Source organism: Clupea harengus, chromosome 21, assembly GCF_900700415.2.
Source record: "Clupea harengus chromosome 21, Ch_v2.0.2, whole genome shotgun sequence".
Taxonomy (NCBI): domain Eukaryota; kingdom Metazoa; phylum Chordata; class Actinopteri; order Clupeiformes; family Clupeidae; genus Clupea; species Clupea harengus.
This window is the reverse complement of record NC_045172.1, coordinates 7,133,323-7,139,379: the sequence shown is the minus strand read 5'-3', so window position 1 is coordinate 7,139,379 and position 6,057 is coordinate 7,133,323. Positions and strand designations below refer to the sequence as shown.

The following is a 6,057-nucleotide window of genomic DNA, read 5'->3' as shown; positions in this document are numbered from 1 at the left end:
AATTTTTCACGTGACCTGCATAGGCTCAGCACTGGTAGCTAGAGAAAACAGAAATGATTTGTTCATTTTGACTGGGAACTTCCCATCACTACTTTTTACCAGTCCTTTTAACCTTTTACTTTTACAAGAGTATGAAAAACCAAAAAAAAAAAAGCCTACCACCCCCAGCTTCCTACAAACCCCCCCATACTGTATGACAGACACAAAATAACACTGCACACATCAGGGAGGCTTCCTGGTTGACCTCTAGGCCAGTGCACACAAAAGGAAAAAACATCCACCCACTAACCACACCTTATACTTGCAACTAACCCTGACCGACCTACGGCGATGCCGCCTCAGAGGAGGGTGTATTGTGATTAAAGGCCTGAAACATCAAATGATCCTGAGGTGCACTACTGAAGATGTGTCCTAAAATTCTCCCACAGACTACTTTGGTCACCTACCAAAGACCTTGTGGGCCTAAGACTTCCTAAAGCAAACCGCTGTTAACCTAATCATGATATTAGAGCTTAATTAAAAGCCTAACCTAAAAACAAGGGCAAACTAGAAAAGTGATTATAAAGGCCATAAACAAACATACACTTAAAACCTAAGCCTAACCTTAACTGAAATCAAATACATCAGAACCACAATTGACAGTTGGCTACATCCTGCCCTCTTTCCGTTACCAGCTCACAGGGTTGTTTAAATGTGCAAGGGGCAGGGAAGCTTTTTTTTCGTTGCAAGGTCATGGCAGAAAGTCTTCATTTCCTGGGCACCGACCAGCCTGCCAGGGGGTTGGTCAGATTGTAGCAATGCCCACGGAATCCTGTCATTTCACTTGTACAAGTCCCCCAATAGTACCCTTATGAGGGCAACCCCTATCACTGGCGGTTGGGCATCGATGGACTGGCAGAATCTCCACACCATCTTAATCCAACTGATTTGAAGGTGATCCCTGGTCCAGGGGTGGTGGCGACTCCTCGACGCTGACCACGTCAGTCATTTCCAGCACATCCCCGTCTTGGATGAATTGGGATGAAGTTGTGTGCAAAACATGAGTTGTGAAGTGTGCAGTGCTAAAAATCCTCTACCCAAATGACCTATATGAAGCCAAGCATCGTAAATGAAGCTATAAACGGTAGCCACACTCATCTGTGCTCCACGGTAGCCTACAGGCTTTTGCTGTCCCTACTCTCATATGTGAGATGGAGAAGCGACAGCCGCCGCTACGGCATGTCTCATAAAGAATAGGGGTTTAAATGCTGATTTATAAAATAGAGTAAAATATTCTGAAGTAATACAAAAACAGGTCTGAGAGTAATTTGACATAAGCCTATTTCTACTCAATAACATGTAATCATAGTAGATCACCCAGAATGATGTCACGTGTATTTAGGCCTCTCTCTCAACTCCACTCATTTCAACATTCTCATCTCTGTCGAAAATAATTGTTTCATCGGATGATATCTCCTCTCCCTGTAAGTCGCTTTGGATAAAAGTGTCAGCCAAATGACTAAATAAATAACAATAAACAATAGCCTAGATGGGGAGTGTGACGGACCGAGCCTCGGGTTACGGTCTATCCGTGGGTATGGCCAAAGGCTCAGAGTCAGTAAAGTTTTGTAGTTTTTTTTTTGGTTTATTATTTTCAAGTTCAAGAACCCATAAGTCCTTCACCAACTCATCAATTCAATTCCATAAGGCATTCACAGAAGAACAGAATTTTGTTAAGCCTCTAAAGGACTAGAGGACAACCAGCGGCAGTTCCCACAGATGCACACACCTTACCAAGACAAAAATACTCCAGACAGAACAAATCCCCATATATAGAAAGGTGGTCAGCACCATATAAAAAGGAGGGGTACACACAATAATCAAATAGTGTTTCAGTTCACAATATAAACCTTGAAACACCAACACAGTATTCACAATGTGCTAAATATATAATTAGAATAATATCTATCTAATACGTCCTAATCGCTGGCCTATAAAATAAGACATTGTACTCAAGTGGGTTGGCCAAACCATTTCTCTTGTCCCGACAGCCACAACAGGGAATCTCCACTCTGATTGACAGAGCATTCACACGCTTGCGTTGATCCGTCAGGGTTGACACATAGTCGGAAACACATAGTCGCTAGCTAGTTAGCTGCTAAATAAGTTACATATCGTTTTCGTGATTTAACTGGCTGCTATATATGAATTCGATAGAATAAATTAACAAATTATGAAATAAATGAATCAGCCCATGACTGACTGCTGCAACATCTATCATTCTTTTTTGGGGAGTGCACAAGCTAATGTGCTACATTAGCGCAGCACTGCACCTGAACTTGCTTCTTGAACTTTGCTACAGCCAGTGATTTTTCTGTCCACGCCCCCCAGGCGTCTTTACGCATGCGATTTAACGCATGTAATTTGTGCCGTGGACACCCACCGTTAGCCTCCTCTCCATATGCATCTCCATGTATGTGTGTGTGTGAGAGGAAGAGAGAGAATGGGAGAAATCGTTGCCTGTGTATATCCGTGTGTGTGAGAGTGTGCGCGATTGTATGCAAGTGCAATGTGTGTGCGTTAGCGGTCATGGATCTGGGTAGAAGTGTCTTTCATGTGCGGTCGCATTGGGACCGTCACAGGGAGGATAACATGGCTTTATTAAAGGAAAAAAAGGAAAATAAAATGAATAAATCAAGACTCCATTTCCTCTACGGTATTTTCTCTGTCTAAAATAATTGTCATCAGATGACATCTCCTTATCCTCATAAATAGTTTTCAGAGAAGGACTGAATTGAATCCTCTTGGACAATTGTACTTTCTTCCTTTTGCCAGTCTTGCCCTGTTTATTCCTCTTCTTCTGCAGCTGCCTCTGAGGTTGCTGCCACTGCTGCTTCCCTGACCCTGTCCCAGATCTCATCCCTATCCAGTTTGGATTTGAATCTGGGGTCTAACTCGGTGGCCTCCTCCAGGAATGCCTGGACATCAGCATCCTTAAGCTTAAAAAGATGGACAGACAACACAAAATTAGGGGTAAATGTTACTGAATATTAATATAATTGAGTGTATATGATTGTTATTAATGTCAGTCACTACCTGGTAGCGTTTGGAAAGATCATTCCAAATGTTCTCCTTAACGGTTCTTACTGCACCATGTAATGTGTGCAACTTCTGGAGGATAGGCAGTATCTAGCCACAGGTTGGAGTTTTGTCACTGGAGACAGCGAGTGTCGATGTGTAATGCTTCCGCATCAACAGCACAACCTCCTCTGCTTTCCTCGTTTCCCTTTTTGGCCAGTCTGCGACTAAATAAAAAAATATATATTGCATAAACAAACATTTGAATTGCTTTAGTCCACCAAGTTTTAAATAATAATAAACAGTGTTTGTTACTTTTCCATGGGCTTTCTTAGCCGTGGTCCTATAGCTGTAGCCTGGATGGCAGAAAACTGCTCACAGAATCTTTTCATCATCAAAAACAGAGAGTTCCATCTCGTCTTCACATCCAAAAGGAGCATGTGCTGTGGCAGTTCTGAAAGGCAACTCATGCAAGTTAACAATATTATATTACAAGTAATTTATCATTTTAAATTGATCATAATCTGTTCATTTACATTAAAGTAACAGTATGTAGCAATTGTAATTTAGGGTTAGGATTAGCAATTTTACCTTAAAATAACGGCTTAAAAAAATTGGGGCGCTACAATGACGTTTAATATGGAGAATGGCCTCTGTGCCATTGCCATACCAGGGTCCGTAGGCATATTACTGTGTTATGTAAGTTTCTGGAAGCCGCCCGGGTACTACTGTCTGCCCGACTAGTAAGTCACTTATTTGGCGTCTTGCTTTGTCTTGTGTTGCACTTGCTTGATGTTTGACTGTTAGGAAAGTTGTTGACTCACTAGTTTGTCATAGTGTCAAAGTAAGCAAATTTCAACAGGTTTCGCTAGGTTTAGCCGCTAGCATCTCGTTAGCGATTAGGAATTCCTCCGTTGTGCTGCTTTAACATATGTATGTTGGCCTACTTGGGTATGATCTAAAGAAAGTATTTTAAATGTGTTCTTACTGAGGAGTTCTTGCTTCTCCTTAACGATGAGTTTCCACACACGCGTTACATCGGCAGGCGAAATTCCGTCTCGCTGCCCGTGCACACTTGGCATATGAACAGGCGTAATTCGTCAGGTGAAATTTCGTCTTGGGAGGGTAGTCAGAAAAATCAGGTTTGGCTGTCAAGTAGCAAGTTCAGTTGCAGTGCAGCGCCTGGCTGCTGGCTAGGAAGCTAAAGAGCTAAATAGCTAGTTAGTGGATTATTTCCCCCCAAATATGTTCATGAGCAAAGTAAACAACAATCAATTGTTTATGTTGACAACAAATCATGTTCTACAGAAACACCATATAATTCATATCAGCATGCTTACGTTATATTTAACTTATTAGCAGCTAGCTAGTTACTATGTGTTCTAATAGATTCAGTTAAAGTGTTACAATCATTGTCGAGAGCTTCAGTTAAGACCTACAATATTCTGTTTGCCCTGACAGCATTGATGTAGCATTTAAACAACAAACTGAGTCAATGTAGACATATAAAAAGTCGTGTAGAAACCTTCATTACCTTCACATAAAATATTTCCCAGTAACAGACTGTCAGGTTCCTGCGGAGCTCCGCTCCGGCCACGCCCCCTTCAGCTCACTAACTCTCCCAGCTGCACGCTCATCAGCTGCATTCAGGTCCCCAATCACACAAGCACATACACCTGTTCCACTCTCTGCTTCACTCAGAGACCTTTCACACGAACGCATTGGAATGCGTTGATCCGTCAGGGTTGACGGATCCCCATTCACTTTGAATGGGGTGACGTCAACCTTTTGACGAACTGAAAGGAGCCACAATTCAGTTCGGCAAAGGATGACGACACCCCATTCAAAGTGAATGGGGATCCGTCGCCCTTAACGGATCAACGCATTCCAACGGAAGCGTGTGAATGCTCCGTCACCGGAATACTGATCACGTACACCTGTAGCCTCACTCACCTGCACCGCGTTTACATTCACCAGGTTCATAATCACCCACACCTGTCACAGCCCTCACATATACCTCACACTCAGGTGTCTGGTATCGCACTTCAACGGATAAACAAACCTTGGATTTCCCGCGACCTGACTTTCATATGGATTACATTCGCTCCCGTCATAGTTTGTACCAGTTACGTTTATCGCTTTAGTTTCAGTTTTGCTTATAGTATTAGTTCTTGTGTAGTTAGTACCTTGCCGAGTGTGACTCGTGTTTTGTTTGCCGTAGCTGCGTTTTCCTCAGTTCCCAGCAGTGCTACGAGCCTGCGCCCCTCTGTGGGTTGTGACTGTTCATCGAGGATTAACCCCTCAGCATCTCCGTGTCTGCATCAGCATCTCCGTGTCTGCAACCTGTTGTCTGTCCTGTGTGTTCCTGGCTGTCTCTGTCTGCAATAAACTCTGTTTCCAAGTATTCCTATCTCGGAGTCTGTTCGTTCCGTGACACAGACTCCCGAGACTCCGCCAATCTTGTTTCAATTTTTTTGATTACTTGCGCCCTTTTGAACCACATAGGCTTCCAAATCACACACACGCCAAACTGATTGGCTCTCAGGTGGTTCTAATTTGCATAAAGTTAAAGAATCACCAACTTGGAAACGGCAGCAGAGACGTTTTTCTTCCTCAACAGGCGGGATCCCGCCTCCCATGCAATCCCAATGAGAGCGGCACGAATAACGCCTATGTGGAAACCCACTGTAAGGATTACTTTAGCCATGTGGGATCTCTTCATCCATACGATCACAGAACAAATCCTTGCCGCCCAGTTGGAAATTGTATTGCAGTTGTACAGCTTCTGAGCTCCAAGGTTCAGTGTGTGTGCGAAACGTGGCAACTTGATGATGTGTAGCTACCTGTGTGTCCAAAAACTCAATACTGTCCCTTTGCAAATTGTGCGTGATCGTAATTGCTGGATGGTGCGAGTTTAACGTTACAAGAAACTGCTCGAATTCCTCCATGGAACCCTGCCAAATGCCAAAAATATCATCCAAGTATCTGTAATAGTGAGAC

At 43.2% G+C, this 6,057-nt stretch overlaps 1 long non-coding RNA gene across 4 annotated transcripts; it reads right to left on the bottom strand.

The window, feature by feature from the left end:
* Window positions 1-1,603: 1,603 nt before the first annotated feature.
* On the bottom strand, window positions 1,604-4,080 carry LOC116218192. Of its 4 annotated transcripts, none has more exons than XR_004162724.2 (3): window positions 4,046-4,080; window positions 3,076-3,511; window positions 1,604-2,978 (listed from the first exon to the last, which is right to left on the bottom strand). It is a non-coding gene; the product is annotated as an uncharacterized LOC116218192 (long non-coding RNA). The 4 variants fall into 4 exon arrangements; XR_004162725.2 differs by lacking the exon at window positions 4,046-4,080 and having other exon boundaries at window positions 3,076-3,284; window positions 3,373-3,659; XR_006151491.1 differs by lacking the exon at window positions 4,046-4,080 and having other exon boundaries at window positions 3,076-3,659.
* Window positions 4,081-6,057: the final 1,977 nt, after the last annotated feature.